Genomic DNA, 18,261 nt, shown 5'->3' with positions numbered 1-18,261 from the left:
AGATAATCTAACTCCACTACTTTCATGTTAAAGGAGAGAAAAAATGATCTAATTTATTTAAATCACTGCTAATTTTGGTCTCTACTACTTACAACTCAGTACATAGACTATCATGCAAAAATCATATAAGGTTTATGCTATTAGTCCCATTTTACAAAATGGAGCCTTAGACTAGTTGTGTAACTTGCCCAAGTTAGTCATTCACTGGGTATTGTTGGATTGACCAGTACTAGATCATCATTGATCCAAGATCTGATGAGTAAGCATTTGAATATAGTGCTTGTCTGACAACAAAGGCTGGTTTCCTAATCATTACATTTTTCTGCCTATGTGCTGAGAATGCTGCAAGAATTTTAGACCAGTACAACTTGTGGGCCTCCAGCAGGTGTGACCATTGGAAATGTTCTTATTGGAATGGATACTCAGGATCTTCTTTCTTCTTGGTCAAATCCTGTCCAGCAAAAGGGAGGTTTTTTAGCTTTGAGTAAATTGGCCCAATGACCAAACAACTCTGTGTCTAGCAGTATTTTGTTTTTCTTTATCTGAATGCAAATTCCTAATTCCTTGGAGCATCCCTATAGGGATATGTTTTCAAGATGAAATCAGCTTCCAGCAAAGTGTATGTAATAGAATAAGTGCTCAACAAGTGATGAATGGATTTATGAATGAATGGATGCTGTTCTTAAGGCAGTTCTTCCTGTGATGGATTCCCACATTTTTTCTTAAAAGCCTTTTTTAAGTCCCACCATGTTATGAGATGTGGTAGCTCCTCTTTGATTCAGTTATGACTGCCAGGATGCAGTCCAGTTTCCTGCAAGGACAACTGGCCTGTCCTCTGTACTTTCCATGGATCCATTTTCCTGAAAGGTTTTGGTGAAAAGCTCTTACCACAGATGGTGGAAAGTGTCTTTGCTCATCAGTACAACCCAGGGTGTAATTTGGACACAGGCTCTGTAATTACGGAAAGTGGAATACCAGTCATGGTTCTGAAATATTTTCTCTCTGTGCTTGTGGGCCAGTTATCAAACTGAGCCTTTGTCCAACTGTAAAAAGGGGATAACAATAATTCCCATTTATATGAGGATTATAGGAGGGAATATATGAAAAGCATTTATCAGAGTTCCTAGTTCATAGTACATGTTTAAAAATAATAGCAACTATCATTAGTGAAAATTACTAATAGGAAACATTTCTTAATCCTTAAAGTAGAATTAGCCATCTCCTCAGCTGTGTCTCCCAATGTCCATATTTTTTCACTGAACATAAAATAGATAAGAAAATTAGCTCTTTCTAAGCCTGTCTCTCTCAATACACTAAAGCACTCTGAGTGAAGCATTTTTTCTTGAAATCCCTAGAAACTGGCACTAAGGAAGTGCCAAGTAATTGAAGAATGAGAGCAAGAAGGAATAGAACACACTGCCTTTGTTATAGGAATAAATATGAGAGTTGAGATATGCCAGTAACCGGTGAGTTCATAGAGCAGTTTCTGGTTTTCAGTCTAAGGCATTTTTGATGGCAGATTCCCTGGTTGGGGCAAGAGGGGCAGAGAAACAGGTCTATAAATGGGCATTTCTGCAATCCACTGTGGCCCCAATTGGTCATGGTTTGCCTCACACAGAGGGATATATAATTTAGCAGCAGCTGACACTGGTTACTGTTAGTAGCTGGTGTAGAGAGAGTCCACTTATTAAAAAGCTAAAAAAATAAAAGGAAAAACTTGCCAGAGTGTATACTGCTTTCAGTATGTTTTAATAGAATCGCCAAAGATTAACTCCTGAACTTCCATCACTAGATCTCTGTCCTTTATCTGGTGAAACAGCATACAAAAGGGCAGAAGGTGGGATGGGTCTCCAAAACTTCATAAAATTTGTCTGCAGGGCCTTAACTTTAATATTTTAATAACTCTCATTGTAGGCATATTAGAAATAATCAATTCTTATTTGAGAGAAAAGGCCTGCTCTGTCCTCACTGATAGGGATTTTAATTACACTAGCCAGAGGAAATAATTCACCAGCTAAGAGACCATACTAGGCTCTGTGCAAAAGTAAACCAAGATTTTTTTCTAGCCCCTTGAAGGATTGAGATTACAAATGCAGTTCCATAATGTAGTTGTCATAAATGTGCTTTGAAATGGCATTAACTGATTGCTCCTATCATATCAACAGCCTAAGTTAAAATGTCCTAAGGGATTTAACTTTAAACATAAAACTTGTTGGAGGGATGACAAAAAAGCAGCACTTGCTGATTAAATTTAAATTTACAATAGGAACATGGCTGAAACCCAGCTTCTAGGGGCTCGTGGAAGAATTACAGTGTGATGAAAATTTTAGGCTAAAGACCAAATAGTGGGCCTTTTGAATTAACTGCCACTTTCCACCCTTTACCACCAGACAACAGGTGCCTACTCCTTCCCTTCTCCAAACTTGGAATTTTGCAGATGCAAAAGGGTGAAATCTGATCAGGGACAGGGCATTTGCTAGTGGGACTCTTAAATGTCAAGGCTGTACTGAATGAATGGGCAGAGAATCCTGTTCACAGCAGTTGGCCCCAAATAAGTTCCCTGTGCTGGTGGCTGGAGCTGGCATCAGATTTAGCTTAGGGTTTCTGAGGCCAGATCAGGCCCTGCTAGGTGATGACTCCAAAAAGCTGGATGCTGGAAAGATCACAGGCCAAGGCTTACTCACCTGCTGTATCTCAGTCTCTACCCTGGGGCGGGGGGCTCCTTGGAGGTGCGTCCTGCCCATGGTACCCAGGCAAATGTCCTGCACCCCTGCACACAGTCCCCCAGCCCTTCCTATTTCGGTCAGAGGGACCCTGGTCATGAGTCAAGCACGCGGCAGACTGCCAGCAGCTGGCCAAGTATTAATAGAGAGGCGCGGGCCGCAGGAGGCTGGCGCCAGGGCCTCAGGCGGCAGAGGGAAGGCAGTGCGAGCACGTCTCCGTCTGTCCCTGCGTGGTGGCGAGCGCCCAGCGGCTCCCGTGCGCGCACTTGCGGTCCCCAAGGGGGACGCTGCCTGGGTAACTGCAGCCGCCGCCTGGATTGATAGAGCAGCGCCCGGGCCGCCTGGAGCTGGAGCAGCGATGAGCCGCGACCCCAACCCCGACCGCGAGCGCCCGCTGGACGGTAACAACTTGCGGGCGCCCGCAGCCTCTTAGTCCTTAACTGGCCCCATGTGGGGTCTGACCTCCCAGGCTCCAGTGGATGGGGCGGGGACCAGTAGGAGGGTTATTTATTTACCCATAAGGCAGTTGGCAGGTGTAGGAAGTCCCCCCTCCCCACCCTTTTTGGATTTTTGCACCCATTTTTCTCCTTTAGGCTTATTTGCAGAATTAAACAAGTTAACTTTGATAAAGCACAGAGAACAGCGCTTGGAACGCAGTGAGTGATGTGCAGGTTGTGTAAATAAAAACGCAAAACAGGTTCTTGGCCAGGTGCTCTGCTGCAGGTATCTCTAGACAGATACTCAGTGGGAGTCCCTTCCCATTGAGAAATGATTTTGCTTCTATTTTGGGATGTGCCAAGCATCACCTCTCCACCCCACTCCTCCACAAACGCATGAAAAGAGGCTACCTGATTTACAGAGTGATGCACTCGTGTACTTCTGATTGGAGCTTGTGGGTGGGGTACCTAGGACATTAGTGGTTTAAAGAAGGCATCCTTCTGAATGCCTTCAGTTTTGGGAGTTCCCCAATCTGACTTTAGAACTCAGGTTTCATTTAGTTATTCTGGAGAATAATGGTTCTTTGATTCTGCGAGGAAAGCGTCTCAGGTTGCTTTGAATGTGTGACGAACCTTTTTTTCCAGCAAAACTCACCAATTCACATATTTGCATGTTTGCTGAAGATTGCAACTTAACCCCTTAACTGCCTCAGGTTATCCCCTGATTCAGAAGCCCTGCTCTGAAAGGTCATCATTAGCACTATTCAGGCATTTTCACTAACTAGTTAGTTGTTGACCTTTTAGGAAGAGTGCTCCTCCAGGAATAACTTCTCTTTGCATCAATAACCTTTTCAGATTGTACTGAACATAACTTAATGAACTTGCTTCTTAAGGTGAAACTCTCTGGGGGCTTAGTGAGCCTGGTGAACAGGGCCAGGGTTCCCTGAGGACCAGTCATATTCAGGGCAGGGAATTTTGCACAGTAGTTGGCAAGACAAGAATCATTGTGCTGCAAGAAGCATTTCATTCCTTCCTTTGACAGTCCTAAGCAAAGTTCCCAGCATCACTGCCCTGGATCTTCTTTTGAAAATATATTTTTAAAAAGTTGCACTGTTATTGTTTTCAATAACATAAAAAACTGGCTGGAACTTTTTGTAAAACGATTACTTTTGTGTTTCTAAGGTCAGCATACAATGTAATTTAAGACGACTGGTTATTTGAAAACTGATTGATACATAAGACTGTTGACTTAAAAAAGAAAATCCTGGGTGTTCCCGTAGTGGCTCAGCAGGTTAAGAACCCGACTTGTATCCATGAGGATGTGGGTTCAATCCCTGGCCTTGCTAAGTGGGCAGCATGGTGTAGGTTGCACATGTGGCTTGGATCCCGAGTTGCTGTGGCTGTGGTGTAGGCCAGTGGCTACAGCTCTGACTTGACCCCCTAGCCTGGGAAACTCCATATGCCGCAGGTGCAGCCCTAAAAAGAAAAAACAAAACAAAACAAAACAACACTAGTAATATGACAGGCTTCTTTATGTGAGGCAAGGACAGGCAGGATCATTATATTTTACTACCTTAGCTCTGCACACTTTTGTTTTGTTTTGTTTGGAATCTTAGTACTTGTTTTAAAGCTACAAACTCTTCAGAACTCTACTAAAAAGTATCTAGTCTTCCCAAATTAAGTGTATATCCTTGCCTTGTAACCAGGCATGTCTGAAACTTGTGACTACATCAATAGTTGCCATATATGAATAGTGAAGTGCAAAATTTAACCTTAAAACTGAATTTGGGAGAATACCAAAAAGCTTAGACTGCTGTCAGTCTGATTGTCATTGAGTAAGTGACAAGGCGATAACATGTCCAGTAATACCAAATTGTGCCAGATGTTGGCTATGACATTTTAAAAGAGTATAGAATATATGCCAGACTTAGTAAATTTCCAAGTGTATATGAAATTAATATCTGATGAGTATATTTAATGACATGCTTGTGTTAAACAAACTCTGGTTAAATATCTGTTATAGTCTATACATTATAAAAGAATGTCTCAAAGAATCCTATTGCAGATAAAGAATTCTTATTCTATTCCTCATTCTTTGATCTAGTTTATGATCTTCCCAGAGTATGTCCAGAATAAATTGGGCAATTAATTATATCAGATTAAAATTTTAATTCAATTAGAAAAAAAAATTCTCTGGATTCAAGTCATATTTTTCCTTATGGTTTGAAATCAAAACACAGACCTTTCACATAATTTGGCTTGCAAAGTCATTGGTTTTCTTTTATTCAGCTTTGATTCTTATTGAAACACTTTTAAAATGGAAGAAAATGTTACGTTTTAATAGTAGGGAACAGAAACTCTTCTTTTGGTGGAAAAGCTGACTTTTCTAGATTGTTGTAAGTCTGTAAATCTGGTATGTTGAAATAAAATTGAAACCATGACATTTAGGAACAAAAGTTCTGTGTAATTTTTTTGACCTTCTCTATGTCTCTCCATTTTCTTTCTCTTTGTAAACTTTCTACTTTTATATCACAGTTTAAATAAAACCCCTGCAGGTAAAATGTGTCACTCAGTGGCTGATCCCTCCTTTAGGATAAGAAGTGCTCACGTTTTTTGAACGCTTACTGGTTATGCTGAGCTACAAGCACTATCTTCTCTAACCCTCACTTGCAAGTCAATGGGAGAACTATTGTTGTTTGTTTTTGTTTTGTTTTGTTTTTGAGAAAACTGAGATTCTGAGAGGGTGATTGTCAGCTCTGAGTGTTCAGTCCATGCACCTAACATCTAACCTGGGGCCAGTTTGCATCCTGCTGGACCATGATGGGAAATGTACACAGGTGGCTTGCAGCAGCACCCTTTGCTGCCTATGCAGGGACCATAGGAAGAACCCTGGAGTGGTCCCTGGGAGGTGGCTTTAAGCTCATTGAGGTAACATTAGCTTTCTTCCTTATTCCTTTGTGTGGGGACGATGGAGGAAAGGCATCGATATTCAGAGGGCTGGAATTGGTAGGTCCCCCTGCCCCTCTGGCCTGAGTTGGGACCTATGCTTTGCCTTCTGGTTGCTAGGAAAGAAGGGCAGCTTGGCTTCTCCCAGGGAGAGGGAAGTGCCCCATGGGACACTCTCTAAAGCCCTCCCTTCTCTAGAGCAGGTTCACTCAGGTCCCATTGCTCTCAGATTGCAGCAGATGGGCCACCTTAGAAGGCATTGCCCTGAGAGCAGATAGTCCTGCAGTGGAGTAGAATTGTTCCCTATGAGTAACTGATGCACAGGACTTTGGCCCACAGTCTGCTCTGATGTGTGTCTCTGTATACATGATTGAAACTTTGTGAGTCTCAGTTTCTTCATCTGTAAAATAGGGATAAAAACACCCACTGTTTAGAATTATTATGAATATTAGGAATAATATACAGAGTGTCTGACAGGTATCAGCTTCCCTGTAAACAAACAATATATCCAGTAAATTGGATGTACAAGTTAATGAGGTAATTGGAATGTGTTATCTCCATGCAGTTCCCCAGAAAGATCAGGTTGGAGTGACATCCATTCACTACTGGGCATACCTGCTAATGTAAGAAGTCTGACAGCTGTGTGATGAGCACATGTGCTGTGCGTGTGCTTTTGCTGCTACTGCTGTGTTTTTGTGGCTTGGGCTTTCATTTGGGGCAAAGTCTGAGAAGTTAATGTATATATTAAAACTGAAAGATGAGTTTGAAGTCCAGGCGAATCCTGGGAAAGTGAGTTTCAGAAAGCGATTTGGTCAGCAGTATCGTGGAGTTACCCTCACAAATGACTTCAAGACTATGATTCTTGCTCACTGATTTTTCCGGCATAATTTTGTAAACCTTGTATTGCCCATATAATAACACTTTTCAAAGTATTTTGGAATTTTTTATATTTCTGTTTCTTGCATAAAACTCATGAGAGCATGGACCATATCTTTCTTTCTTTCTTCTTTTTTTTTGGGGGGGTGTTAAAAAAGTTATTTATTTATTTATTTATTTTCATTCCTCTGTCTATCTATTTATTGGATCCCTAGCATCCAGCTATGTGTCTGGTCCATATATCCAATATATGTTTGTTGAATAAACAGATACATGAATGAATAAGAGCATGATGCGAGGTAACAATGTATGATTCATGAAATATTTTAGTCCTTGTTGCTTTTGCATTTAAGTTTTGAATTCATATTTGCTTTCTTTTCCTCCAAGTTATATAAAATAGTGAAAATTTGTATTTACATCCCAATCAATAGGATGTTACTTAAAACATATAAATATTCTTTTTTCTGGATGGCTTATATAAATTATGATAGGCTGTAAAATGTTATGTGAAGGCATTGTTTCTGGAAAATGATTATCTGTTGCTGTAGAGTCTAGATGGAGAGATAACAAAGGATTAATCGGTGTTGCCTCAGGGTAGACAGGATGATGGCTATTCCTTAAATTTTTTTTTACTTGCTTATGTTTTTGATTCTTATGTAATGATCTTGCTTTCTTTTATAAGGAGGAAACACAATGCAAGAAATATGTACCAAAAGACATTATCATACTTTGCCTGACACTACACCACCCAATCTCCTTTCATTGGATTCTTAAGTTATCTTCTCAACTTATTTTCCAAATTTGCCTGCCTAACTCTTTTTGAACATTTAAATAAGTTTGAATGTCTTAGGGTTACAAGGTAGCATAATTTATTTAAAAGAGATAAGAAATTGAAAAAGAAACTCAAAGCAAGAAAAAAAGAGTAACTCAATGTTAATGACAAAAGAAATTAATTTTCCAACATGTCATCATATTGAGCATGTTGCTGTAAGTCATAGTTAAGCTAACTTTTGGTCTCCCCTCTGTTTTTGGCTTTACTTGCTTTGTTATGTAGAGATGTTATGACAGTTCATGAATAAATAATTAGTATGTGTTTCATAATTGTTTTTTGTGTGTTTGAGGTGCTTGTGTGGTGGATACCATTGAGTAGCTTTCTTTGTTTCCATAATCAGTTCCAATAACAAGAAATTTGTAAAGCAAGGTGATCTCTTGCCTTTTTTTTTTTTTTTGGAAAAAAATCACCATTCTTTAGAAACAGAGCAGTAAATGAGTAACTTTTGACCTTACATATTTTTTCTTTCTTTGAGATACAGTTGATGAATAATATTATATAAGTTTCAGGTGTACAAGATAGTGATGTACAATTTTAAAGGTTGTATTCCATTTATAGTTATTATAAAATACTAGCTATACTCTCCATGTTGTATAATGTATCCTTGTAGCTTATTAATTTTATATATAGTGGTTATATCTCTTACTCCCCTACCCCTATGTTGCCCCTCCCTGCTTCCCTCTTCCCACTGGTAAACACTGCTTTGTTCTCTATATCTGTGAGTCTATTTTTTGTGATATTCACTAGTTTTATTTTTTAGATTCCACATGTAAGTTATATCATAGAGTATTTGTCTTTCTCAGAGTTACTAATTTATTTCCAAGTCCATTCATGTTGTTGCATATGTGTATGTGGCAAAATTTCATTCTTTTTTCATTCTTTTTATGACTGAATAGTATTCCATTCATGTTTGTATATGTGTGTGTGTGTGTGTGTGTGTGTGTATTACCTCTTTATCCATTCGTCTGTTTATGGACACTTAGGTTGCTTCCATATCTTGGCATAAATAGTGCTTCTCTGAACACTGGGGTGCATGTATCTTTTCAAGTTAGTGTTTTCATTATTTTTTAATATATACCTGGGACTGGAATTGATGGGTGATATGGTAGTTCTATTTTTAGTTTTTTGAGAAACCTCCATACAGTTTTTTCACAGTGGCTGTACCAATTTAAATTCCCACCAACGGCATATAAGGGTTCCCTTTTCTCTACCATTTGTTATTTGTGTCCTTTTTATTGATGGCCCATTCTGACCGGTGTGAGGTGATATCTCATTGTGGCTTAAATTTGCATTTCTTTGATAATTAACATTATCCTGGGCCTCTTTTTCCAGGATATGCTGGCAGCAACCCTTTTCTCTTCCATGAGGAGAACTTGTTTTCAGTCTTGAAGGAAATCCTTACCTCATTTTTGATGTTTTCTCTCCCAGGCACTCTAATAACCTCTCTAGGTATGGGAGACCCCATCTCTCTAGCTCTGTTACACTCCTTCTCCAGAAGTTCTGACCTCTTCATTTGAGAAAGTACCCCTATTCCACCCCACTGTAGTACAAAAGATATGGAAAGAAAAAATTACCTGAAAGGAAATAATGGCTCAAAAACAGAATCCCTTCCATTAAATTTGCCCCAACACTCATGTATGTGACTCAGTTCTTCTCTCCCCTTCCCACTTTCTTTTTGCCTTGAGCACCTAATGATTCCTAAGGGACTGGAACTCCAAGATGATTGTTCTGTTTTGTTTTCATTAGACTTCCTTTTGGATTATGAAGGATTGATTATGTAGAACACCTTGTTATCATTTTATACTCTTGGAACTATCATCCAGATGAAGAAAGATAATTTGTCCTAAGAGCACACCTATCCTTCTGCTAAGAAACCATTGCCCTGATTTTTGCATTTTTTAATAGTTTAACCAACCAAATATATATTCCTAGACCTAAAAATTTAGTCTTACTGATTTAAAAAATTGTAAGTATTTTAATTTGTAGATTTACTTTTCTGTCCTTTTCTATTCAGATCATTTGTCTGTTAAAGAACCTGGACCATTTGGTATATAGAATTCTCAGCAGTTTAGATTTTGCTGCTTTCTTGTTCATGGTTTAAAATTTTCCTCAAAGATTGACTTCCTTTGAACTACAGTTTCTGCCACCTTCGCTTTCCTCTTTCTTAGTTCTTTTGGCTAAGTTACACATCTTACTCTGATCCTTAAATTCTAGAAACATCCATTAAGTCACTTTATCTATTAAGTCATTTTATCTATTAAGCTTTTTATTATTAGACAAAAAGCATTTTATTAAGTTTCTCCTGTGCAGCTCCATAGTTCTTAAATTAACTTCATTAAGCATTATAATGAGTTGGTTAAAATATCAGCATTAACAGAAGTTTGGAAGAAGTTGATTCTAACCCTCATGGATGACTTTGAGGGGTTCAAAATGTCAACGGAGGAATTAACCACAGATATGCTGGAAATAACCAGAGAACTAGAATTAGAAGTCAAGCGTGAAGATGGTACTGAATTGCTGCCATCTCATCATAAAAGTTGAACAAATGAGAAGTTACTTCTTATGGATGAGCAAAGAAACTGGTTTCTTGAGATGGAATGTATTCTTGGTGAAGATGATGTGAAGCTTGTTGAAATAACAACAAAGTATTTTGAATAAACTTAGGTGTTAAAGCAGAGGCAGGGTTTGAGAGGATTGACTCCAACTTGGAAAGAAGTTCTCCTGTGGGTCGGATGCTATCAAACAGCTTAGCATAGTATAGAGAAATCATTTGTGAAAGGCAGAACCAATTGATGTGACAGACTTCACTATTGTCTTATTTTAAGAAATTACCACATAAGCTCTGTTGTGGCTTAGTATTGTCACTACAGCGGGCTGGGTTGTTGCTATGGTGTAAGTTTGATTCTTGGCCCAGGAACATTTGCATGCCATGGGTACAGCCAAAAAAAAAAAAAAAAAAAGCCAGAAACTGCCACAGGCACCCCAGCCTTCAGCAATCACCACCCCTGGTCAGTCAACAGCCATCAATATCAAGTCAAGACCCTCCACCACCAAAAAGATTGACTTGCTGAAGACTCAGTTGATGGTTAGTATTTTTAGGTAAGGTATATGTATTTTTTTAGACATAATACTGTTGTATGTATAAAAACCTTCAGTGTAGGCTAAACTGACTTTTATACACACTGGGAAACCAAAAAATTAGTGATTCTTTTATTTGATATTCGCCTTATTGCAGTGGTCTGAAACAGAACATGAAATATCTCAGATGTATCCCTGCACTATATTTTCTCAGTTTACCTGAGTGTCATAAATGTAATAGTTTTTCAAATAACCTCTAATCAAATGAAATTGGCTGCTTTAGCCACTGTGTTTAAACCAACTGGCATTGCTTTGGGGTGTGCAGTTGTCAAAGAAAAATATGTGTAAAGCTGGGTCTCAGGTCTGCTGATGAAATCTCAGTTCCACGTTGAGAGGCTAAGTGGATAAGTTACCCATTTTTTAAAGAAGGAAAAGCAATGAATGTGAAATGTCAATCAGTACAGACAACTTATACAACTCAACAGCAAAAAAACCCAACAACCCTACTGAAAAATGGGCAAAAGACCTGAATAGACCTTTCTCCAAAAAAGATATAAGGATGGCCAGCAAGCACGTAAAAAAATGCTCAACATCATTAATTATTTGAGAAATGCAAATCAAAACTATAGTGAGGTACCACCTCACAACAGTCAGAATGGCCATCATTAACAAATCAACAAATAACAAATGCTGGAGAGGGTGTAGAGAAAAGGGACCCCTCCTACACTGTTGGTGGGATGTAAATTGGTACAACCTAGAAAACAGCATGGAGGCACCTAGAAAACTAAATGTAGCATGGAGGCACCTAGAAAACTAAATATAGAACTACCATTGATCCAGCAATTCTACTCTTGGGCATATATCTGGACAAAACTTTTCCTTGAAAAAGATACATGCACTTATATAGTCATTGAAGCACTATTCACAATAGCCAAGACATGGAAACAACCTAAATGTCCATCGACAGATGAATGGATTCAGAAGATGTATATATACACAATGGAATACTACTCAGCCATAAAGTAGAACAAAATAATGCCAATTGCAGCAACATGGATGGAACTAGAGACTCTCATAGTAAGTGAAGTAAGTCAGAAAAAGACAAATACCATATGATATCACTTATATCTGGAATCTGATATATGGCACAGATGAACCTTTCTTCAGAAAAGAGACTTTTGAGGTTGCCAAGGAGAAGGAGGAGGGAGTGGGATGGGCTGGGAGTCTCAGGTTAATAGATGAAAAGTATTGCATTTGGAGTGGGTAAGCAATGAGATCTTGCTGTATAGCACAGGGAACTCTATCTAATCACTTATGTTGCAACATGATGGAGCATAATGTGAGAAAAAGAATATATGTATATATGTGTGTGTGTGACTGGGTCACTTTGCTCTACAGTAAAAATTGACCGAACACTGTAAACCAACTGTTATGGAAAAAAATAAAAATCTTAAAGTCTTTCAATTATAATTTGAAGTCAAAGTATTCCTTCATTGATTCATTCCTACAGAATCAGTTTAAGTAAAACAGTATAAAGAAGCTTTGAGATAAAACAGGCCCACCTGCTCATCCTCTCCATCAGTTCCACCCCTGAGCAACTACCATGGAGGGCCCAAAACATTATAGGAATTCACTGTTTCTCCTCAATTATCAGTGGGGACCACTTTTAGAAATGCTAGAATGTGACTTATGTCAGTTACATGAATGAGAATTTAACTGAAAAAAGGGCTTTGGCCATAAAATCATTGACTCTTAGAGTGGCAATTTGTCTTTAAAGCATCTTTTAACTGAAAGCATCCTTTCACCAGAGAGGTTAAGGTACTACTTGCAGCCACAGAAGTTTTTGGGGCTAGAGCTGGGGCTAGGACCCCTTCACCCTAAATTCTAGAGTGTGTCAGAGCAAATAATTAAATGTGAGAAATTAACCCTGCAAAATACTGATTAAATCAGAGTTGGATTTATATTCGTTTCCACCAGCATCTGTGGTATCTTTGTGCAGTGCTAAGAATTTTGGTATCCAGGAGCTTCATGGTGGGAAATTTTGCAGAATAACTATTTAAGTTACTTGATGTCACCAGTCCATTGTAAAATATTAAAATCTAATTTTGGTAATTTAGCGGTAGCAGTGACAAATCTTAAATTTCCACACTCTAATTTTTCCCTCTTAAATATGTTGCTAAATTTCTCCTTTGTTTGATTTTCTTAGCTGATAAGACTATTCCCAGTTCAACACTCTGGATGCCATGTTGTTTGATCTTCTAATACTTGCTATCGACTTACAAAATCAGTAGAGACTTAGGTGGAATTTTATGACACATCTTATCTGTTCTTCTAGATGCTATGTGGGCCCAAAAATACATCCAGGGAACGTATTTTCCTCATATGCATTTTCCTTATTGTATATTCTGCTATGCCATCAGCTCAGTTTTATTTCAGTGCCTAATTTGTATGAAGCAATGATAGAGGAGAAAGAAAATCTATGAAAAATTGAATTTCCTAATATTCATCAGTGGCCTTATTTTTCAAGTTGATGGCACAACAAAAGAGAATTTTAGAAAGTAATTGTGGAACATACATATGATGACAGTTTTGCCCAGAAGTGTTCAATACAATATGTCAGCTTAGCAGTTAATTGTTCTTTTATTGTTTCACCTGTGTTAGTCCAGCCTCCCTGGTGAGAGTGTCTGCATGGTTTAGTACAAAGAGTAGAGACATTGCAATCAATCATAGTTTAAATATCAGCTCTGCTATTTGCTATACCAGCTATGTGACCTCCATAAAGTTAATTAACCTCCTTGATCTTCATTTCCATATTTGTAGAACTAAGAATGATGCTTGTCTCATAAAGTGTTATGAAGATTTGTGCAAAAACATGTAATGTCAATACCTAGTACAGTGTTTATCTGGTCCATAGGCATTCAGAAAATTGCAGCATCTGTTTTGTTTTGATTTGTTTTTTCCAAAAGCAGATTGTGAGTCAAGGATTGGAGCAGAAGTAGTACCTTTGGAAAGTGGTCCCAGGGAGATCAACAGAGAATATCGTATAAAGCAAGTTATCACTGTGGGTAACTAAAGCTTACTCCGAGTGTATTTGGGAGTATCAGTTAAGTATACACACCTCAGAGTTATCCCATATGAAGGACAAGAGCTCTGGGTGTTTACACATTAATTTCTGTCAGTTGTTGGTTGAGGGATGCTGATATGGGTACTCATTTTTCAGAGCTTCAGGTTTGCTGTGTGTGTGTGGGCAGAATAGAAAGGCCATGGGCAAAAGGTAAAGTTGTTAGCACTTGAGAATCAGATAACTTTCACATAGAAGAAATACCTGAAGAACCACCCTACCCTACTTTTGTTAACTGTGAATACATTTCCTTACTGAAGAACTTTTTGTTTTCCTGGATCCCTCTTCCGTGGTGGGTAGAAGACACCTCATACCAGCTCATGAGAATGTCAGGTATTCAGAAATGTTGTAAGCCAATTTGTAAACTATTGGTATCTTGAAATTAGCTTGATATTTGTAAGCCTTGGAGGTCTTCATACTATAGCAATAGGCAAATACTATCAATCAGGATCTTTTTTCTTTCAGAAGCAATTTTAGCAGCATACCACTGCCCCTATCCTTTTTCTCCCAGTAGATGGAGAATAGGAATTGCATGCATAGGCTTGGGAATCAGATCTTAGGTCAGATCTTACCTCTGACATCTTTAGCTGTGAAGCCATGGGAAATTTACCTAATTTCTGTGAGCCTCAGTGTCCTTGTCTGTAAAATGGGGAGACAAATAACTTACACAGCTGTAATGAAGATTAAATGCAGCACAAAGATGACATACAGATTTGTGAATCATTGCGTATTTTTGGAATAAACCTACCTAAAGAGACAAAATACCTATACTCTGAAAACTATAAGATGCTGTTGAAAGAAATCAAAGATTGCACAAACAGATCAAAAGATATACCAAGATATACCAATCTTGGATTGGAAGAATCAATATTGTCAAAATGACTATACTACTGAAGACAATCGACAGATTCAGTGCACTCCCTGTCAAATAGCTGAGGACAGTCTTCACAGAACTAGAACAGAATATTTTAAAATGTGTATGAAAATACAAAAGACCCCAAATAGCCAGAGCAATATTGAAAAAGAAAAACGGAAGTGGAAGAATCCAGCTCCCTGACTTCAGACAATACTACAAAGCCACAGTTATCAAAACAATGTGGTACTGGCACAAAAACAGAAATATAGATCAATGGAACAGAATAGAAAGCCCAGAAATAAACCCAAGCACCTATGGTCAACAAATCTAGGACAAAGGAGACAAGAACATACAGCGAAAGAAAGATAGTCTCTTCAATAAATGGTTCTGGGAAAACAAAATCTACATATAAAAGAATGAAGTTAGAACACTCTCTAACACCATACACAAAAATAAACTCAAAATGGAGTAAAGATCTAAATGTAAGGCCAGATACTATAAAACTCCTAGTGGAAAACATAGGTAAATCACAGCAACATCTTGTTTGATCCACCTCCTAAAACAATGACAAAAAGACAAAAATAAACCAATGGGACCTAATTAAATGCAAAAGCCTTTGCACAGCAAAGGAAACCATTTAAAAACAAAAACAAAAAGTCAACCCACAGAATAGGAGAAAATCTTTGCAAATGATGAAACAGATAACTCATACAACTCAACAACAAAAAAACAAACAACCCAATTGAAAAATGGGCAGAAGACCTAACTAGACTAATAGATGGCCAGTAGGCACATGAAAAAAATGCTCAACATCATTAATTATTTGAGAAATGCAAATAGAAACAACAGTGAGGTACCCCCTTATACAGGTCAGAATGGCCATCATTAACAAGTCTACAAATAACAATTGCTGGAGAGGGTGTAGAGAAAAGGGAACCCTCCTTCACTGTTGGCGGAAATGTAAATTGGTACAACCACTATGGAAACAGTATGGGGGTACCTCAGAAAACTAAATAGAGAACTACCATATGATCCATCAATCCCACTTCTGAACATATATCCAGACAAAACATTCATTCAAAAAGATATATGTGGCCCTATGTTCATCACAGCACTATTCATGAGCCAAGGCATAGAAATAACTTCAATGACCATCAACAGATGAAGGGTACATATATACAATGGAATACTACTTAGCCATAAAAGGACAAACAATGCCATTTGTAGCAACATGGATGGAACTAGAGACTCTCATACTAAGTGAAATAAGTCAGAAAGAGAAAGACAATTACCGTATGATAGCACTTATATCTGGAATCTAATATGTGGCACAGACGATCCTATCTAAAAAACAGAAACAGATCATGGAATTAAAGCTTATGTAATTGTGGGAGGAGCTGTGAAAAGTCTATTCCACAAGGGGGAGATGAAATTCAGAAAAGTCACTAACCAGCCCTCCTGAAGCACCCCCACTAAGTTAGAGCTTGTACAGGAATCCGTGAATGCAGGTATACACAGTTGCCAAAGTGTGACTGTAAAAAAGCTGAAGAAACAAACCTGTTTCTCTGTGTAATTTCCATCTCGGGGAGTCAAGTACCAAGCATCCAGATGAAAAGGGAAGAGAGCGAGGCCTCAGAGACTGTCAGAGAGGCTGGGGTGCTTCGTCACTTCTGTCAGAGGTCAGAGCCAAGATCCACAAAGAGTAATGGGCTAGGAAACCTCCCCAGAGGGCAGAATCAGACCCATTAATTACGTGCAATATCTGCCTTGCTAGATTACAGAACTGCTATGGATCAGTGCCTAGCCCTGTGCCTCTCATTCTTTCCTGGGTATGTCTGTGGTATTTATCCTGTCCTCACTATTGTATGTTTTGCCGGGCGGGGGGTGGGGGTCTGATAACTTGTGTTTTAGTTAATGGGTCCCTGGACCAAGAGTAGATGACTTAATAGCCTTGTCTGTCTGTAGACCTGATACAAATCATTAGATCCCAGAATTGAAGTCTGTTTCTATAAGATTTGAGAAGGTTCTAGGTCTAGGGAAAGAGCTTATTTTGCGGTTCAGAGAACTATGAATAATTTGTAGTCAGAGGGTAGGCTCTGATGGATTGCAAAGATGGCTTCAAATTCTTTTCTTCCTAGGACACATACCGTTTGGCAATGTGCTGTTGCCTTCTGTCAACAGGTGAGCTTTTCCTCCTATATCTTTGAATATGATTTTCTTTGTGACTTGCTTTGACCAAAAGAGTATGGCTAAAGTTAAAGAAAAAGCAAGTTGTGTGATGTCCTATCTGAGCTCTCAAGAAGCTTCGCAGCTTTTGCCTTCACTGTCTTTGAACTTGCCATAATCTTCTAAGGAAGACCAGTCTAATCTCTTGGATGATGAAATCCCACAAGGAGAGAGAAGTCTGGCTAACTCAGTCTTCTCAGCTCTGAGCTCAGCTCCATACCAACAAACAAGTTGATGCAGTTGTGTGAGTTAGCCCAGGCAAGACCAGTAAAATTACCCAGCCATGCCACAGAATCACAAGAAATAATACATTCTTGTTTTAAGCTACTAAGTTTTTATGTCATTTATCACAACTATAGATAACATATCCATCCTCCCAGTAAGTTATTTTTCCTGCTTAACTTAAGCAGTGGGTTTTAGTTGTTTGTATCTTCATGGGGTTGTTGTGTGGGATAAATGTGATACTGCTTGTAAAGGACTTATCAAAACCTGGCACATAGGAAATGGTAAATAAATGGTAGTTATTTTTATGTGAAATATGTTCTAAGTGTTTATGAGGGGGCATTTATCCCTTAGAGGATTTGGTAGACCTATAGAAGGGGTCAAACAATGTGTTTGCCACTAAATCACAGTTCATTCAAATTCAAAATGAGGACATTAACTAGATTGTCTGTAATTGCTTGTCAAGTTCTAAGATCCCATGGTCCTGCACAAAATTGGCCCAAATCCAACCTTGGCACATATTCTGGATGGATCTAAACTCATGCCTCATTGGGTCTCAGCTGTGGAATAGCCCATGCCAGTGTCTTTATGGTCTGTTATGCTTCTGTGAGAGCTTCATTTATCAACATAAGAATAGCGATATTCTTATATTTGCCACTTTAGAGGTACCAACTACAATATAGTTTATGTGACTGTGTTAGCTCCTAGGTAGGTTAAGCTTCAGGGAGTATTTTCTCTGATTTTATGTGGAGGTGAGGCTGATTCTGTGTAGCATAATGGATCAGGAGGAAGATGCTAGTGGTAGCCTCACCCTCTTTTCTACTTTCCTGAGCAATTTATCTCTGAGCCCAAATTTGCATACCCCCATTAGCAATGCATTTGCCCTGCAAGTCAGAGTCCTCCCTCCCTAGAAGGCAGCTTTCTGGGGAGGTCTTATTGCCATT

General features: G+C 38.7%; 1 protein-coding gene across 2 annotated transcripts in view; it reads left to right on the top strand.

Moving 5' to 3' along the window:
* Positions 2,884–18,261, top strand: part of GADL1 (glutamate decarboxylase like 1) — a 157,153-nt gene continuing 141,775 nt past the window's right edge. Inside the window, exon 1 of one of the 2 annotated variants that reach the window (XM_021071494.1) lies at positions 2,884–3,124. The gene's annotated coding sequence lies outside the window, so the exon portion shown is untranslated. The remainder of the gene's footprint in view (positions 3,125–18,261) is intronic. The other variant, XM_005669326.3, reaches the window with a different exon arrangement.

The sequence above is a fragment of the Sus scrofa genome, chromosome 13 (genome assembly GCF_000003025.6).
Source record: "Sus scrofa isolate TJ Tabasco breed Duroc chromosome 13, Sscrofa11.1, whole genome shotgun sequence".
Classification (NCBI taxonomy): Eukaryota; Metazoa; Chordata; class Mammalia; order Artiodactyla; family Suidae; genus Sus; species Sus scrofa.
The sequence above is the reverse complement of the archived record's forward strand: the minus strand, read 5'-3'. Positions and strand labels throughout refer to the sequence as shown.